General features: G+C 34.3%; 1 pseudogene; it reads right to left on the reverse strand.

Moving 5' to 3' along the window:
* Nucleotides 1-249: 249 nt before the first annotated feature.
* On the reverse strand, nucleotides 250-2,431 carry LOC105173354 (UDP-glucuronate 4-epimerase 3 pseudogene; annotated as a pseudogene).
* Nucleotides 2,432-21,337: the final 18,906 nt, after the last annotated feature.

The following is a 21,337-nucleotide window of genomic DNA, read 5'->3' on the forward strand; positions in this document are numbered from 1 at the left end:
AAGATTCTTACCGGGATGAGCTGTCCAATGGTTCCAAGTATTAGCTGCAAGATTGTGTTGTTACAGAAGATAACAATGGAAGTTATTGTTAGCTGGTGCATGACAAGTTCATAAAGAATGTAATAATACTTCAGTAATAAAAGAGACAACAAAGTCGGTTAAAACCAATACTGTTTCAAGTTTACAGCAACAACAACTAGGCAGCAAGTGAGTCAAGATCATCTAACGAAACTACATTAACAATTGTAATAGCCAAACTACCATGAGCTATTTTTATTTGAATCGGGATTCAGATGATACAGGGTCCACCAAATCAGTAATATCTATCAGTCATAAATTCTACAAACGATAAAAATACAACAATTACAATCCCATGAGAGACTGGAGTTGGTTTGTCCTTTGATGCAGATGAGAACATCAGGGGAATCAATGTCCACCAACCAAAAAAAAAAATTCTTCATCATGGGATCAGGAAATTCATCCTTAAATGGGATCATCAAGATATATGAAAGCAAGACAATTGGGAAGACGAGCAAAATAGGTTAAAAATCAATCACAAGAATCAAAAAGAACAAGAATAGAACGATTCTACCGCACAATTGAAAGAAACCGAATCACTGTGCGCTCTTCTTCCCTTCAACATAGTAACCGAGATACCATTCAACAAATTTCTTCAACCCTGTCTTCAAATCCGTTGTCGGCTTATATCCAAGCTCTCTCTGAGCTGAACTTATGTTGGCATGAGTAAATTGCACATCCCCATTCCTTGGCAACTTCATAACCAACCTCTTCGCCTTCACCTTGAGCAATTTCTCCAAAATGCTCACAAGATCTGACACGGGCACAGGCGACGTATTTCCCAAATTATAGACCCGTAATTGAGCTGGGCCCTTCTTCTTGCCACCACTGCCAGTACTCTTCTCTGCAGTATCCAACGCAGCTAAACAACCTTTCACTATATCGTCAATGTATGTAAAATCCCGGGCCACTGTGCCATGGTTAGCTGCCTCAAAGATTGGAATCGACTTCCCTTTCAAAATATCCCTGGTAAAAAAGAAGTATGCCATATCTGGCCTACCCCAAGGTCCATAAACCGTGAAGAATCTCAATCCAGTAAGCGAAAGCCCATATATGTGGTTATAAGTATGAGCAATTTCCTCACCAGCCTTCTTAGTTGCAGCATACAAACTAGCAGGCTGATCAGTTCTGTCTCTCTCAGAAAACGGCACCTTTGTATTCAATCCGTATACAGAACTACTCGATGCCCACACAATGGTGGGCTGAGGATTGGCATTCTTGCAAGCTTCAAGAAGGTTAACAAGGCCGGCAATGTTACTATGCACATATGAGCTAGGATTCTCCATAGCATATCGCACACCGGCCTGAGCCGCAAGATGCATAACATGAGTAAACGGGACGATATCGAAAAGCTTCTTCAACAAAGCAGAATCATTAATATCACCCTCCACAATATACACCCCGCTACGCTCTAATAGCGCTTGTCTAGCCCTTTTGAGGGAGGGGTCATAATAGTTGTTGAAATTATCTATCCCCAAAACACCATCGCCCCGCCGTTTAAGGGCTGCGGAGACATGACTGCCAACAAAACCAGCAGCCCCTGTTACTAAAACGGAAATCCCATTTCTTGACCTGATTTTAGCTGAGGCTCTAACCCTTTTCTCAAAGTTTGGACCTCCATAGGAGCTTCTGAGAGACCTCCTAGAGAGATCTGAGGGAACATGGGATGATGAAGAGGGTGATCTAAAAAAGAAAACAAAGATCAGGCCAAGAAAAACAAAAGACCAGAAAGTGAGCTTGGCCAGGGAAGAATGCAGCCTCAGCCTATTGTATGCAGACTTCTCCATCTTGAACTTTCCTGGGGTTGATGGGGTGTTGTCAATGTGCTTCATGTGTAACATAATCCACTGAAAATCCTGGAGATTTGAGAAGCGCCCACTTGGAAATTCCCCTGTTTCTTGTCCAATCTGACGATTTTCTTGGAGTTATCCTCAAACCACAAACTGGGGCTAGGGATCAATATATCAAACAAAGATTTGATTCTTTTCAGATAACATTTGATGAATGTGTTCTTTCTTGTTTCTTCTTTCAAGAACAAATAATGAATGTGGCGTTAAAGATTGGGGAAACAAAGAAAAGAGTGCCTGGATATGAAGGGTTATACACTACTATTCATGTGGAATCTCATGGTTTTCTTGGGAGGGGATTGGTTCTTGTTGGTGGTGATGGTATATTGTCCCTTTTTGTGTTGGAGGGTCTTTTTTATTTTCTTTTCTTTTTATTTTTTATTCTTCTCTGCAAAGAAAGAAAAAAAGATTTTGAGATTTTGATGATTGATGAACAAGAATGGGTGATTGGGAAAGAGAAAGAAAGAGATTTGAGAGGATGGGAGAAGGCAGAGGAATGAGGTTTGAAATTTAAAGTTGGATTAACTTGAGTAAGAGTGGACTAATGTTAATTAAGAGAGTCAAACGGAGAGTAATTAATGCAATTGTTTCACATGATTAATAAGTTAATGCAAATGGGCTAGCTTACTTTCTTCCTTTCTTTCCCTTTTCTCTTTCATGACTTGTTCCTAGATCATTACTTTTCCTTTAAGTGCGCAATGAATTCAAAGGATAAATAGTAAAGACAAGTGTGTTTGTTTGTGTGTGTGTGTGTTTGGGGGGGGGGGGGGGGTGAGGGGGTTGGTTTACTTTATTTGCCTTTAACTCCCTAATTCTTGAAATTTATTTCAGTATTTCATATTACACGATTATAATAACATCATGTTATCGTATTATAAATTTTTATTATTAACGCGATAATTGTAAGAAGACAGTTAACTTTAACTGACTTTGAATGCCCCTAAGTTTGAGAGTTCATTTCATTATTCCATATTACATTATTATGAGAATATCATATTATTATATTATAGGTTCTCACTGTGAACGTGACATCATAACAAGAGATTTAACTTCAACTATCTAAAAAACGCATACACGATTATGTTTTCCTTTCAAACGATTATGATAATACCACGTTGCCGTATTATAGCTTCTAAATATTTACATGCCATCATAACAAGATACTGTTACATTACACGATTACGATAATATCATGTAATCATATTACAGATAACAAAACGATTAGAAAACTGCGTGATAAAAGACGGTTGAGGAACAATAAGAAAGCAATCACGACAGTTGCAACCACTATCGTTATTATTGCAACGTTTAATGTGAAAGTATCGAGATATATATAAGATTTTTTATTCTTCCAATTTTACTTTGATTTTTACACTGTTTCATTCATGCGGTTAAAAATCATGTAAAAGTTGTGAGTATTTTTGAATGACTCGTTTATAATTATATCATTAATTTCAATTATCAAGAATCAAAATATATATATGTTGATTATTCATATCAAACATGTATAACTAATAAATAATTATTATTATCTTAGACCAATATTTATTACTACAAATAAAAGTAGAATTTGAAGTGGGTTTAGAAACGGTTTTTTTTTTTTTTTTTTTTGGTCTTTGGAACGATAGGTTAAAATTTTTAGGAACGGTTCAGGTAAGACCGTTCCTATTTGGGAAGGGAATTGCAACATTTTATGAAAATCGTCCCTAATATTGAATTTGTCAAAAAAAATATTTTTTTAATTGAAACGGTTTTAGGAACAGTTAGTCTTATTTAGGAACATGTATATAAAATTATTTTAGTAATGGTATTAGGAAAGATCTTTTTGAATTTGAAACACATACTCAAAACTCAAATAATAATGGTATTAGGAACAGTCAACCACTATTTAGGAACACTTATTTGAAATTATTTTAGCAATAGTATTTGGAACGGTCAATGCAGTTTAGGAACACGTGCTTAGAATTATTTTAGTAATGGCATTTGGAACGGTTATCTATTTAGATTTGTAGCATTTCTTGACCATTACTAAGACCGTTCCTAATATTTTAATATTATAAGTTATTTTATAAGTTTATAATTTATTCATATATTTAATAAATTATAATAAATAAAAATATATATATATTTTAATAAATTTTAATATATAATTAAATTAATTTAATACGTTTATAATTAATTATATTTATAAATTTAATTAATTAAATAAATAGAAATAATACAATGTAATAAACATTATGACATATGAATAATTAAGAAAACATATTATATTAATATAAAAAATTATCTAATTAAAAAAATAAAAAAAATTAAAACCTAATCTAACTCTTCCTCGTCAGCAACGTCCATATTGTCCTGGTTCGAGGCTGAGGGGGTTTTGTTAGGATAGATAATCAAAAAATCAATTAGATTGACTTGAATGTAATATGTTCTGACAATTGTCGGTGTTATACAATATTATTTAGTGAGTAAAATGAGTATTCACTTTATTGGCTTCTTTATTTGTTTTGCTCATTCTATACATTTACATCTGCTTCAACATCACAACAAAGCCCACAGACCACTTCAACAACCATGCAGTTGGACCACGCATTGGATGACAGTCATGAAATCAACTACCGAAGGGTCGGCTCTGAAACGTTCTTAGTTGAGGACCTCAAGATTGGGCATCAAGTGTCATATGGAAACTTGCACAAAGAGTCGCATTCATTTGATGAGTGCCGCATTTCATTGGTGACAGACGAGGTGCATCTACGCGATCTTAGTGGGTTGATTGGCTAGGTATCGAATCAACTCATCTGACCGGCGAGGATCGTCATATGGAAGCCTTGAGGGCTTGATTGGTATGACTTGGATCCCTGGTTCTAATAGTACGGGAGTAGTCCTTGTACTTGAGGAATCACGGCAGTCACGTGCATATGATGGTTGTATCTTGGATGTGCGTGAGATGTGATTGTGTCACAAACATAATCATTATAAGTCTCGTCCAATGCAGTCAGAGTATGTAGCAAGAACGGTGAGTTCCAAGAAGAAGATCCTTCCCCTATCAGCATATGATGGAGGCATCTCCTACACACTTGGAGACGCAGTCACGCTTTATGAACCTGTGGCCACAGTAATTTATCGAATAGGAAAAGAGGTTCCTATGTCGATCAATTAAGCGTAACGCGGTCTCAAGTATTAAAGCATAGATGCCTAGTCTAGGACGGGAACCGACATCAAATTCCATACCCTAGACTATGGCCGGTAGACGGAAGGACTGTACCCATATGTACTCGAGAGCCTAAATGTTCATATTGACATTCACCTAGTCTCTAGTGACATAGACCGTTGCTAGATGGCCATCCATGGTAACGAGCTTTCTTGATCAAAATTACTAATAGTGTGGTCACTAGTTCAAGTCTAGCTGAAAGGTGAACCTAAAGAGTCACAAATAAATCATCGAGAAAGGACAAGGAATTAATTTGAAATTCTTAAAAGGTATCATTTTCACCCTTTTAATTTCTCATTTCACACCAACTAATCTCATACAATTTTATTTTTATGTTTTTTTTTATATTACATCGAACACCGTGGAACTCCAAGGGTACACCCCTTGATTAGGTGGTTTAAAATTTTATTTTACCCATTTTCATTTCCCGCTTCCACTCGCGCATGCTTGGGTCAATCGGGTTGTCCCTTCAAGTGACATCATAGCTAGTTCGATTAGAGAATATTGGTTTTGTGTGATTAGCATGCTAACGTGTCTTTTACAATTTTTTTTAAAGCATGTTTTATTACTTTCCTTATTGACAATTGTATGAAGAAATAACTTGTTTGAATTTTGCAATTATTTGTATGATTAAAGTAATTTTGAAATATTAGTATTCTCTGGTAATATTTGTATTTTAATTTGGTGAAACAAAAAAAAATTAAAACTATATCAGCAGCATACGGCAGCACCGCGCGATGCGCACGCGGTTGTGCGCTCATAGGTGAAAGCCTGCACGCTAGCAGGCCAGGGCGCACGCAGGCAAGCGCTTACGTGCGGGCTGGCGAACGGGCCCGCAAATCGCCCGCGTTGTGCAGGCAGCGCGCGCACTGGCAGCACGCACGCATGCAGCAGCAGCGTTGGGTGTGTCGCGCGGGCTGGAGAGCGCACACACTATTACGCGGCTGCAGGCTAACGACCGGCAATTGGGCCGCTTTTCATCAAATTTTCTGAAATTTTGATTTTCTGAATTTTTTTGAGAAATTATTAAACTTTACTGTTTTAATTTTGGAATAAATTGGATCTTTTCCAAAATTAAATTTGGTATAATATGTGCATTGGATGCACATCGTTTTTGGATCATTCTTTTACTTGCGAATTTCGAACTTGTGTTTTCTTTATATGATTTATTTTATTGGATATCATGGTCAATGATTTTACATAGAATGTATGTTATGTGATGATGGATGATCATGGGGTCCTTGATCACTTGTATGCTTATGTTTATGGTTGGGCTCGTATGCCCTTGTAATTTTTCTTCTCTCTCTCTCTCGTTTTTTTTTTTTTTTTGCCTTGGAATAATAAGGCTTTTTATCCTCCTCATTATGTACTCCCCCGACTTTTGATTGCGGTTTCTTTTCAATTGTAATGAGAGTAGTATAGGATTTTTGGTGAGGTTTTATATTTTTGTAATAAAGCAAATCCATGAAAAATAAGGTCCACGGGGAAGAAGGCCCACGGAGGAGTTATAAGGCCCATTTATATGTTAATGGATAAATTACTTTTGTAAGCATTTAAAAATAATAAAAGAACAATTAAATTTTTATTTTTAAAAATATGGTAATTGTAATTAAATATAATTTATAAATAATATAACTAAAAACAGTTTGTACTTTTTATAATTTATTAAAACATATTTAAATTAAATAATAATTTATATTTGTTATAATCAAATTTTCTTTATATTGATATAAACATTTAAACTTGAAAAGTTAGTTTTAGCATATTAAATTTTGTATTGTGATTTGTTAATTTAAATTTTTAAACTAAAAGTTATATATATTTTAGGTATTTTAATATTTAGTTAATATCTTTTATAAATAAATATAATTTATTAAATATATCAAAACTAAATAATAAATAAAATTAATCAAAAAGATATAATTTATTAAAATGTATTTAAACTAAAATAGTGTTTTTCTCTTATATATCAAACAAAGGGGTAAAATAGATATTTACAAATATAAAATAATGTCAAAAAGTGTTAAAAAAAAAAAAAAAAGAAACACACTCTCATTTTAGGCGTGTGAAATGCACTTTCCATTAATTTCTAATTGGGAGGGGTATTTTGCTTCCTTTTAAATAACACAGGGGTTTTTTGCCCATAAACGTAACACAGAAAGTTTCACGCTATTTTTCTAAAACACATGGGAGTGTTATGCAATTTACCCTAAAATTAATATAGGAGAATTTCGCTTTATTTCACCAAAACACAGGACTATTATGCAATTTACCCTTTTTTTAAATATTAATGGTTGCAATTTTGGATGATCTTCATTCTTAACACATTTGCCACAAGTATACTAGATATGTATATAGCTTATCTGATCTTTATATTTACTTTAGAATATTATTTGCTTGATTTTTCTGATCAGTTTTTATTTATGAATTATATTTTTCAGGCATACTCATTACATATTTTTATCTCTTAACACATATAATGCTGAGAATTTTAAAACTTTTCATGAATAATCTGAAAAGGACAAATCATCTTATATGCAAGTAAATGTATAATTAAATTCTTATATTTGCTGTCTTTTAAATAATACATGAATTTTTTTGCCTATAAATATAATACAAGGGGTTTCGCACTATTTCTTAAAACACAGGGGAGTGTTATGCAATTTACCCTTCTAGCTTATATAGATGGTCTTTATTGTAATTCTTTTAAAACTAGTTTACAGTTCATGAATAATTATATTTTAATTATATATCAATACTACTGATAACTCTGCAATTGTCACAATTTTATAGCGATTTAATCTTTCTATTTAAGCCAAATCATTCCTAATTATGTGATTTTATTGCATATTCAACAAAAAAGGAAGATATGAGGCAAATATGGCAAAAATCAAGCTAAAATCGAAGTTGAAGGCATCAAAAAGGAAAAAAGTAGAGTACAAAAAAATTGCTACAGAATTGACTAAGCGTGCCCACGCTCAGTGGAGTGGTCAACTCGCGTCAAGGAGGAAAACGAGTAATTTCCACAAAAGAAAAAGGAATGAAGTGTTTAGGTTTAGAAAGGATTCTTTAAAACTTGTCTCTTGTGATTTATTTGCCTTTTTAGAGTTAATCATGTATTTATCCCCTGCCTACGTCTAGATTCGTAGGAGACTTTTATTATAAATAGGGGGGTCTCTTCATTCGAAAGAGTCAGTTATTGATTGGAACTTTATAGAATTCTTTGTTCATTCTTTCTCTTTTATTTTTATTTTATAACCGGAATTAATGGAATTCCACTTTTTAATGTGTTCTTCCATTAACATGTCCGGCTAAATTTCTTATTTTCTGGTTAAGGTATGGTGATTGCTTGATTCGTAATATGTTGTGAGATCTAATCTGTCCCTTTTACACTTGTTAAATGAATATTCATGCTATTCTCTGTGCTTTTATTACAAACGTCTGATTTATGAATGATTCAGCCGGTTATTCATTATCAAGAAGGTTTGCTTAGCTAATTGGACTTTATAAATCCGTGTAATTGTTTATTTAGTTCAATACTTAGTAGCAACATAGCATGATTAATTATGTCGTAGTAATTAGTTGTGTTATGGGGAATGTATGATCTAGTTTAAATGAATTATCCTCGTAGGAGTTTGTTGATTAGAATCAGGCCTTTCTAATTCTTAATGTTGTTAATAGATTAAATCTTGTGGACGTTCCTAGGGTTGTCTATTAATTAGAAATCTAGTCAATGGTCGTACCTTGGCTGACGAAAAGGTAAGGTGTTAGGTCGTACGAACACTATAACTGATTTATTCATTTATACATGTGTTATTCTTGCATCAATGATTAACTCAAAAGAATCAAGCATGATCCTAACTTTAACCGGAAAATCTCTCTCTCTCTCTCGTATCTTCATCAGGTAATTTCAATTAATTTATTTAGTTTTCGATTACTTCTTTTTATCATCAAATCTCCCCTCTTTTATTTTCTTTTTTTCAAAGAAATCAACTTAAAGTCGGTCTCTGTGGAATCGACCCTACTCCCACTTTCACAAGTATTGTAGGAATTATTTTTGGTAGTCTCGACACCCATCAAATTTTGACGCCGTTGTCAGGGACTGGCGTTATTAAGTAGATTTTTTTAATTCTAATTACTTGATTTTTATCACCATTGATGTCAAGGTCTTCTCATACAGGTAAACTGGTATAAGACCCCGAAATCGAGAAGACTGCACGAAGACTTCGTTGGGAGACTAAGCAACAATCGGAAGGAACATCCGGTCCCTACGAAGACGAAAAAGACATAACTTTGGAATTTGAGGAATCCCCAAGCGAATCCAAAGAAGAGATAATGGCTTTGATTCCTGAAAGATCGATCAATGACATGACGTCGCCCGATCTGAACCAACAGCCACTGTGCATTGAGTACCCAAATTTGGAGGTAAACTTTGAACTGAAGTCTGGATTAATTCATTTACTTCCCACTTTCCGTGGCCTCGCAGGTGAAGATCCACACAAGCATTTGAAGGAATTCCATGTGGTATGCTCTGGAATGCGACCATAAGGCATAAGCGAGGAACAAGTCAAACTGAGAGCGTTCCCCTTCTCTCTTGCTGACCAAGCGAAAGATTGGTTGTATTTTCTACCTTCAGGATCCATTACAAAATGGAATGATCTCAAGAGGCAGCTTTCTGAGAAATATTTCCCAGCCTCAAGAGCCACAACAATCCGGAAGGAGATCAATGGGATTCGTCAATTCGCAGGAGAGAGTCTTTTCAAATATTGGGAAAGATTCAATCAACTAGTGGGAAGTTGCCCCCATCATCAGATCCCGAACCACTTGTTGATCCAGTATTTCTACGAAGGTCTATCAAGTATGGATAGGAAACTGATAGACGCGGCAAGTGGAGGAGCACTGATCAATAAAACCCCTACCGAAGCGCGTAACCTGATCTCGATTATTGCGTCCAACACGCAACAGTTTGGGGTTAGATACGATGATCCACCAAGGAGAAGCAACGAGGTAAGTAACCTTGAAGATCGTTTAAATCAACTCACATCTATTATTGAAAAAGTTGTTGTAGATAATCATCAAGTCAAAGCGTGTGGTATTTGCACTTTAACGGGGCACGCTGCCGACATGTGCCCAACTCTTCAAGAGTCAACTACCGAGCATGCCGATGCTGTAGGAGGATTCGCTGGACAACAACAAAAAAGATAAGATCCTTTCTCCAACACATACAACCCCAGATGGAGGGATCATCCGAATCTGAGTTACGGTAACCAACACCAAAACTTTCAAAAACCCCAATACAGACCACCTCCGCAGCCTGATCCCACGCCTAGCCCATCTCTCGAAGACATGATGAAAGCACTAGTGACCAACACACAGCAGTTCCAGCAACAGACCCAGACGAGCATTCAACAATTCCAGCAACAGACCCAGACGAGCATTCAAGACCTAGAATCTCAAATCAGTCAACTGGCGTCGTCTATTTGTAACCTAAAGTCTCAAGGTAAGCTACCTTCTCAATCTGTCATTAATTCTAGACAAAATGCTAGTGCTATTGTGCTTCGTAGTGGAAAAGAATTGCAGGAAAATATGAACGAAGATGGCACTGTGGGCACGTGTGAAAAGGAAGCCAGAAAAAAAATTGAGGTCCAACAAGAACAAACCGAACCCGAAGAAGACCATCCGAAGCCTTTGGTAACCAGACCACCCTTCTTAGAAAGATTCACCAAAGCAAAGAAGGAAGAGGAGGAAAAAGTGATTTTTGAGACATTCCGCAAAGTGGAGGTAAACATCCCTTTACTCGATGGCATCAAGCAAATACCCCGCTACGCGAAATTTCTCAAAGAACTATGCACTAGTAAGGGTAAACTCAAGGGAAACGAACTGGTAAGTATGGGGGAGAACGTTTCTGCAACTCTCCAACGAAAACTACCCCCAAAATGCAAGGACCCAGGTACGTTCTCTATACCCTGTAAAATTGGTGTGATTGGAATGAAGAGTGCTATGTGTGACCTTGGAGCGTCTATAAATGTTATGCCCCTCACTATTTTGAGTCCTTAAATGTTGGTCCCTTAAAGGAAACAGGGGTAGTCATCCAACTTGCAGATCGCTCTGTAGTCTATCCGGAAGGAGTGTTGGAAGATTTTCTCGTACAAGTAAATGAATTGGTGTTTCTCGCCGAATTTTACGTGCTGGACATGAGGGAGGACAACTCCCCGAATTCTACGTCAATCCTGCTAGGAAGACCGTTCCTCAAGACAACTCGAACAAAAATCGTTGTGCATAGTGGAAGTCTCACCATGGAATTCGATGGGGAAATCATAAGATTCAACATTTATGAATCCATGAGGTATCCGACTGATTTACCTACCGCTTTTCTTGTAGATATTTTTGACCCTCTCATGCAGGATTCCACAACAATTAACGATGAGGACCATGTGAAGTACAGATTGGAAGAAAGCCTCACGTTAGAGAAAGCAAAAATTTTGGAAGAAAACATGATTATAGATCCGTTGGTGCAAGAAAAAGCTAAATTCGATGGTTATAAAGACTTCAGCTCTTGTCTGAGAACTTATAAGAACAAAGCATTTCACGACAAAATAAGTTCGAGAAAAAATTCTCTCATGAACCTCAAAATTTCCCTTGATCCACACCATCTTTGGGTGAAGAACGACGAAGAAGAAGAGAATTTAAAGTGCCCAACTTATTCAAGTTGAGGCACAACAATGTCTAGCCAAAGACATTAAAGAAAGAAGCTGCATGGGAAGCAACCCATGAAATTTCTATCCTTTTCATTCCTCTTTCGTTTGATTTTAGTTTTTGTAATTTTATTCAAGTTTTGCGATGCGTGCCACTCTTAATGAAGCATCCAAATATGTTTGGATGGCTAAATTGGACAGATTTGAAGTTCCCACTAAGCGTGCCCACGCTTAGTCGATCTTTCAAAACTATTTAAATTACTTCACCAAAACAGACTTGGAGTTTCCACTAAGCGTGCCCACGCTTAGTCGCACTTCATAGACTGTTATTCACTTAATTTACTTTCATTTACTTGATTTTATTTATTTATTTATATATAAAAAAATAAAAAAATCAGAAAATCGGAAAAAGTATATATATATATATATATATATAGGTCAATAATTTTCTTCCCTTATTCAACTATTTGACAACAATCTTTCTCTCTCTCTCAGCTCATCACCAACAGCTTCAAATCTGCCATCTCCCACCAAGCTCTTCCCCTCTCGACGTCGCCGTCCCAACTCCGCCCACAATGATTTCTCCTCTATCTGTTGTTTGCCTTTATCACTCACGAAGTCCAGCTGTTGTTTCACCGTCGCGTCGTCCAACCCAACACCACCATCTGCTATTTCTCGCCTCCAACCACTGTCGTTGTTTCTCTCGTCCACAACCGCGGCCTCCATTGCTGTTTCTCTCGTCCACCACGACGCCTGCGTCCTTCCTCTCTCCCGATGGAGAAAAACCCAGATCCGCTGTTGCGCCGCTGCTCTAAAACCGCCTCAATTTCTCGCCATCGCTGTTCAAAGCTCACCAACTCCACGATGCCGGAACCCTCCGCCGTCATCTCAACAGTCCATCGCTCTCCGTCGTTGACCCATGTCCACCGTTCTTGTCTCACCGTCGTTGCCTGCTGTTGCTGCTGCTGTCGCGTCTTTGAGACCATCTGTGCATGGTTTTTCTACTTCTTTTCTCTCATTCTTCATCTATTTTATTTTTTTTTTGCTTTATTTTCTCTTCAGTTGATTTAGGATGAGTAGCCGAAAAATGAGCCGAGAAGAAGGAAGATCCTCCAGATTGGGACCCCATTCCCGTAGCATACTTCGACCGGAAGTCGCCGCACCATCTGCCACCAAACCCCCCACGCCCTGAACTCTTCGCTACATGCACTCAGGAACGCTTCCTTAAACTCTCTCTCATTTTAATTTTTAATCCTTGAGTTGCATGTCAATGTCCACATTGAGGGCAATGTGAATTTTAAGTGTGGGGGTATGGTTGTTGAGCTTATACTTGTTTATATTTGATAATTTTTGTTGATGTGCTTGGTGATAGATGAATTTTCTTTGTGCCTAGCGAAAATTTTTGCTTTTTCTTTTTCAAGTTGACTTGAAAAGAGAAACTTTTTTGACAAGTTTTGGTGAAAAAAAAAACTTTGGCATGATAAAACCCTTTCAATTTTGGACTAATCTTGGCCTGATGGTGCTATGTGCAAAAAGAATACATGTTTTATGTTTGAGGATAATTCACCAGTTGAAAGCTTGTTTTTACCAAAATGACTTGAGTTAAAATCTTCTGATGTAGGATTAGTGGACTAAAACATACCGCGTGAGATTTTGAGCTTGATATGTCCATAAAAAATCTTCATTCTTTCTTGAGAGAATAACACTTCTATGGCTTTGTCTTCGTAGAACTTGCCTTGAACCACATCGAGGCCACACAAATGTGCATTTATCTGGATATGATAAAGGCATTAGAAAACACTTTCGGCCTTCTTTAACCACCCAACATATTTTAACTTTAGAGAACCCCTTTGAGCCTTTTGACCTATTTTGTTGAATAACCCGTCATATACGAACCTATCCCATCGTTTGTTTAAAACCTTGATTTTGATCCCTCTAAGAACTATTAGGAGCATCAAGGGAAATGGGTTTATGTTCAAAAGAACAAGTTCTCAAAATGGGGGATTTTCAAAACCTTTGTGATTTACATGCTTAAAATATGTACCTCAAAATGAGTGTGGGGGTTCCAATATTATGATCCTCTTTACTTTGTGGAAGCCGACATCAATTTTCTTGTTCTATGCCTATCACAAAAAAATGGAGAGGATAAAAAGAAATGAAAAAGAAAAAGAAAAACCCAAGTGGCAAGAAGAGGAAAAAAAAAAAAGAAAGCAATTTTCTTGCCACAAAAAAAAAAAGAAAAACAGAAAATGTATGAACTCTCCAAAAGGAATAAGAAAGGCATAATTCAAGATATTGTCAAAAAAATCTTGAAGATAGATGAGTGAACTTTGAGAGCTTCGAATTATTGTTCACCCAAATTTTTTGGTGCTCTAATTAGTTTCTTGAAATTTAACCTCATTGTCCTTTTATCCTACCCCAAACCAAAGCCCCATTACAACCAAAATTAAAGACCTTTTGATCTATATATGTGCATATTTCAAAAGTGGTGGAGATGTGGTGTACAGGCAAGTCTATGGTGAAGCATTGTTGTAGTAAGTGTCAAGAGATACACTTGAGCCATATATACACTTGAGAGAATGGAAAACAGAGAGAAAATAGTCCACTAGTTTTATGCGATTGGTTTTGATAATGGTCATCACATGAAAACTTGTTTCATACATGTTGAATTATCTCCTTCTTAAAGTATGTCATTTACTTTGCACATGATTACAAATTGCCTTGAGTAGTTCAAAATTTGGAGGGAATTTTTGAATGCATCCTGATTTTGCTTGAGGACAAGCAAATAGCTAAGTGTAGGGGTATTTGATAACTCTGCAATTGTCACAATTTTATAACAATTTAATCTTTCTTTTTAAGCCAAAACATCCCTAATTATATGATTTTATTGCATATTCAGCAAAAAAGGAAGATATGAGGCAAATATGGCAAAAATTAAGCTAAAATCGAAATTGAAGGCATCAAAAAGGAAAAAAGTAGACTATGAGGAAATTGCTGCAGAATTGACTAAGCGTGCCCACGCTCAGTGGAGTGGTCAACTCGGGTCAAGCAGGAAAACGAGTAATTTCCGCAAAAGAAAAAGGAATGAAGTGTTTAAGTTTAGAAATGATTCTTTAAAACTTATATCTTGTGATTTATTTACCTTTCTAGAGTTAATCATGTATTTATCCCCTGCCTACGTCTAGATTCGTAGGAGACTTTTATTATAAATAGGGGGTCTCTTCATTCGAAGGAGTCAGTTATTGATTGGAACTCTATAGAATTCTTTGTTCATTCTTTCTCTTTTATTTTTATTTTATAACCAGAATTAATGAAATTCCACTTTTAGTGTGTTCTTCCATTAACATGTCCGGCTAAATTCCTTATTTTTTGGTTAAGGTATGGTGATTGCTTGATTCGTAATATGTTGTGAGATCTAATCTGTCCCTTTTACACTTTTTAAATGAATACTCATGCTATTCTCTGTGCTTTTATTACAAACGTCTGATTTATGAATGATTCAGTCGGTTATTCATCATCAAGAAGGTTTGCTTAGCTAATTGGACTTTATAAATCCGCGTAATTGTTTATTTAGTTCAATGCTTAGTAGCAACATAGCATGATTAATTATGTCGTAGTAATTAGTTGTGTTATGGGCAATGTATGATCTAGTTTAAATGAATTATCCTCGTAGGAGTTTGTTGATTAGAATCAGGCCTTTCTAATTCTTAATGCTATTAATATATTAAATCTTGTAGACGTTCCTAGGATTGTCTATTAATTAGGGATCTAGTCAACGGTCGTACCTTGGCTGACGAATAGGTAAGAAAAGATAAGGTGTTAGGTCGTACCAACACTATAACTGATTTATTCATTTATACATGTGTTATTCTTGCATCAATGATCAACTTACAAGAATCAAGCATGATCCTAACTTTAACGGAAAAATCTCTCTCATATCTTCGTCAGGTAATTTCAATTAATTTATTTAGTTTTCGATTACTTCTTTTTATCATCAAATCTCCCCTCTTTTATTTTCTTTTTCTCAAAGAAATCAACTTAAAGCCGGTCTTTGTGGAATCGACCCTACTCCCACTTTCACAAGTGTTGTTGGAATTATTTTTTGTGGTCTCGACACCCATCAACTACTAAATTACGTAGGAATTTGGATCATAAGAAAAATAATGTATGTCTTAGTTTCACTCATCCGTTTCCCTCTTCCACTTTTCTTCCCAATCTCGACTGATATTTGTCAGTTGCTCACATTAAAATGATTAGGTGTAATTAAAATTATTAGGGATAATTATATGCATTATCTTGAGATTTGAAATTATTATAAGTAAATTTTATATTATTCGGGATATGACAAATATTATTTCTGATTTTGTTTTCATCCAATTATCCGATATTTGCATATTTTATGAGATATTTATTTGAGAAAAATGTTTGTCAATGGTGTGAGACAGCCTGCAGGTCTGGGCTGGCCTGGCGCACTTACTCATTTGTCCATTGCAATACTTAAATATGATGTCGTGGGACGGCGAGCGCTGGCTTGTGTGCTTGAGCATTGCATATGTAATGAGCTTGTAAGTGGTGAATGGCTTGTATTGGCATGTTGAATCACTGCTAGGGCAACGATACATCTCTTGCATGCTGCTTCAGTGGTCGACTCATTTTATTATCACGACACCGTTCTATAATCTTGAAAGTCCCATTACTAATGTTGCACTTCCTGAGACTGTGGTGCAGGATCTTTCTCATCTGGAAAAGGCCCCAAAAATGAAAGAGCTACGAAACTAGAGAGAACAAGAAACTATGTTTTAACTGTTGCTTTTTATTACAAAGTCAATCCGTCTCAATATAAGTTGCTCTAATGTTATGGGTGTTTTTAATATTGTCCACCTTGTTAGGATTAGGAAAAGAACAGTTGTATAATATTGAGATCATAAGTAAAAGGATGCATCATCATCACACTGAGTCGTTCAAACCCTGGTTTACAAACAAATCATACATTGGCGGGCATCCTAGTCTCGCTTATCTCAAACATATGTGCGCTACTGATTTTAAGAATTTGGATAGTTTATCACTGAATGTGAAAGTTGTCTCATGTCAGAAAGTAGTCGTGCTAGCATATCATATCGTCCTACAAACCTATAAAATTTAATGCACGGTGATGTTTGGGGGCCTTCACAAATTAACACAATCACAGGATGGTTTGTGACTTTCATAGATATCATACAGGGTTGTGTTGGGTATATTTGATGAATGAAAAATATGAAGTGGAAAAATTGCCAAAGCATCTTACAACATGGTTAAAAATCAACATATTAAGCTCTAACAATGGAACAAAATATTTTAATATGTGCCTGGGAAGTTTTTTAAAGGAAAAGTCGTCCACCATCAATTTACACGTAGCAATACCCCTAAAACAAACCGGAATTGTTGAAAATGAAATCAAGCATCTTCTTGAAGTAGCTTGTACAATGACGTTCTCTGTGCATGTTCCTAAATTTTATTGGAGAAATCATTTTAACAATGTCATATTTGATTAACAGGATGTCAACACGAGTCTTGAAGTATGTAACAGCTTTTGAATGATTTTAAGAGAATTTTTCTTACTTCCAAAACATTTTCAAGGAAATCGAGGAGTAGTAGTGTGGAAGAAAGGGGAGCAAAAAAAAACCGTGGATTTGGATATCTATTCATCTTTGCGCCTGCAACAAGTATGGGAATGTCAATCAAACTAGTATCTACATTCACACACATTGCCTTTTCACTGCCACAAATCGCTTCATATATTCATCATCTAAATTGCTTGTTATTAATATTTCTATCTAACTCTCCCTCATCTATTCTTGATACTCAATCAGATCGATGGTGGGAAAGAACCAATAAAGAAACTCTACACATAATGTGGGAGAACAAACACCAAATATCTTAAAGCAAATTCAGAAACAGTGGTACAGAAATAACAAGAGTAGTTATCCAAACCCCACAATTGCAAGTTTTCAAAACAATCACAAGCATCCGTAATTAAGGAATACTGTATTTTCACATACGACGCAACAACATAACCCCAATTCATAAAAGACGGAAACTCATCAAGATCAGTCTATGCATAGGCATTTATACAAGCATATAGTATTTTGCACTCGACACAATAATGCTCGTCAACATCCTCAACCCGCACAAGAAAGTGAGGCAGATTCATAATCGGTCCAAGTGCCATACTCTCCCGATAGATCCATATCATAATAACCATTTCCTCTGGCAAGTCGTTCCTATGTGCCAGTCTTCTCCATCCATCTCCTTTCAGAACATAGTCATGACGTTCCTCCTGAACCAATACCTTAAATACTCGCGAGCTCTCATCATATGTGGGCACCTCGAGTCCTTTGACCATCTTTTCTAGCTCTTCTTGATTAAATGCCATTGTGATTGATGAAGAAAAATATTTCTTGTGCAGGTTTAGACTCCACACCCCAAGCTCACCAATGTGCACCTGGACCAAAAGTGACACCCTTGTAGAGATGATGCGATTTTGAATGTCAAAATTTGGCTTTCTACAGCGAACAAGAATAGGTAAGCACACTAATACTTATTTCATAACTGTTCACATTGTTCCACAAATAAAAAATTTAAAATTTCATGTGGTAATTTATCAACTACTGCTGGAAAAGGCATAATAAGAATTTCATAGAACATAGAACTTAAATATGTTCATCATATTTCCAAACATGCCTCTAATTTTCATATTACTTTTTTTTATTCTCACTATAAATTTCACGATGAGACCTCGAGGAGAATGATTGGCAATGCCATAACTATTTATATTACAAACAACATGTTCAAAGTATTCATACAACAGAAAGAAACTCTCCCTTTATTCTATTGTATTCATTGCAAAATTCAGTATGTTGTTTCTATTGAATCGGTTTTTTTTATTGCTTTTATTTTATTTTATTTTATAAAATGAAAAACTCTAATTTAAGTGACTTTGGTAAAAGAAGTTGCATCGAACTTCTAACTTAAGCACAAATGAAAACATTTAACATCTATTTATAGTATCATTTGCACATGTAGATGGTAGAAATTAATTATATCAAATGGTGGAGAGAGATTTTCCAGAATATTCTAAACCATATTTCTATATTCAGAAAAACTTGTATAATATTCTAAAACATTTTTCAGAAAATTGTATAACATTAATTTTTGAATTGGTTTAATTGGTTGGTGCAATTTTTGTGAAAATTCTTAATCAAATATAACCATACTCAGAAAAATCATATAATAAATGTTGTGTACTTCCTTAATAAATATTGATTACTTTTATTAAATTGTCCATCAATAAATTCAAATCGATGTAAATTCAATTTGTATTAGAATAATTTAAAAAACTAAGTTACATTAATCTTTAGTCACATAGAATTATATATCTCCAGTTTGAAGTTTGAGAAAATGCAAAAAGATGAAAAACATAAGAAAGGTAAATATATAAGTGAATAAAACTATTATTGGATAATGAATGAATCTTAAAAATAGTATTACTCAAAATATAGATTTTTATAAATACTGAGTATTGTACGAGTCATTTATCTAATAAGAAGCTAATAGCTTAAAAATAATAATATAATTATCATTAAAATTTTAGATACGATAATGAGCAATTAGTGAAAAAACATACACCAAAATTAGAATAATAACAAAAGAAATATTTTTTTGTAAAACATGAATAAACGCAATAAAAATAATAATAAAAGAATATATAAATTCATTAGAACCCCAAATGTGGAGTAAATTAGAATAGAAATGCTAGAGAAAAAAATTGCAAACAATATACAAAAATATAAATAATGATAAAGATAGTCAAAAACTAACTTATGTGCAGTGAAAAAGGTATGATATACTTAGGGAAAAGTTTTCAAAATGAAAATTTAAATTTATGCAGGTTTTAATAGTAAAATACAAAAGGGATTATATATATGTTGTCTTTGCATAGCTTTTAGCAATGACAATTCTCCAAATTAGACATTAAATAATTCATATAATCCATTCCACAAAGTATAAAACAATCAACGAGCTTCCTAAAATTAAGATAGTTGTTGGATATATTATATCTTTATTTAATAAAAATTCAAAATATCAATAAAGAAATCTATATAAAAGTTACGATATATTATAAAGCGGTGGCTACCAGCAGTGCCACGCAGTCTCTAGGAGACGGCGAGGTCGTTGAGTCCTTGCAAGTAAAACAGGTGACGACTTCTGGGTGACCTCGCCATCACACCAGACGACCTCCGTTGCCCAGATCCATGGCAAGGCGGTGGCGCTAGTAAATTTGAGAATGACAGGAAAGACGCGATGCGTTTTCTTTTTTTTTTTAGTTTTTAATTTTATATTTTGTAATATAGATATATAAATAAAATGAATCTGAATTTGAAAATTTTATTTTTTAAAATAAGTAAAAATAATTTAATTTTTAAAGTTTAAAAATAATAAAAGAACTATTAAATTTTTATAATATAATTTATAAATAATATACTAAAAATAGTTTATAATTTTTTATAATTTATTAAAATATATTTAAATTAAATAATAATTTATATTTGTTATAGTCAACTTTTTTATTTATATTCATATAAACATTTAAACTTGAAAAGTTATAGTATATAAATCTTGTAGTGTGATTTGTTAATTTAAATTTTGAAACTAAAAGTTATATATATTTTAGGTATTTTAATATATAGTTAATATCTTTAATAAATAAGTATAATTTATTAAATATATCAAAAGTAAATAATAAATAAAATTAATCAATAAGATATAATTTATGAAAATATATTTAAACTAAAATAGTGATTTTCTCTTATATATCAAACAAAGGGGCAAACTAGATATTTGCAAATATAAAATAATGTCAAAAAGTTTTAAAAAGAGAAATAGACTCCCATTTTAGGTGTGTGAAATGCACTATTCATTAATTTCTAACTGAGAGGAGTATTTTGCTGCCTTTTAAATTATACAGGAATTTCTTGCTTATAAACATAATACAGAGGGTTTCTCTGTATTTTCCTGGAATTTATCCTAAAATTAATATAGGAGAATTTCGCTCTACTTCACCAAAACATAGGGTTGTTATGCAGTTTACCCTTTTTTAATATTAATGATTGCAATTTTGAATCTTCTTCATTCTTAACACATTTATCACAAGTATACTAGATACGCATATATTTTATTTGATCTTTATATTTACTTTAGAATATTATTTTCTTGATTTTTCTGATCAGTTTTTGTTTATGAATTATATTTTTCAGGCATACTCATTACATATTTGTAATCACTTAACAAATATAATGCTGAGAATTTAAAATTTTTCATTAATAATCTGAAAAGGACAAATCATCTTATATGCAAGTAAATATATAATTAGATTCTTATATTTGCTGTTTTTTAGATAATATAGGGATTTTTTTGCCTATAGACATAACATAAGGGATTTCGCACTTTTTTCCTAAAACACAGAGGAG

Source organism: Sesamum indicum, linkage group LG11 (genome assembly GCF_026168435.1).
Source record: "Sesamum indicum cultivar Baizhima isolate 11 linkage group LG11, ASM2616843v1, whole genome shotgun sequence".
In the NCBI taxonomy this organism is placed as follows: Eukaryota; Viridiplantae; Streptophyta; class Magnoliopsida; order Lamiales; family Pedaliaceae; genus Sesamum; species Sesamum indicum.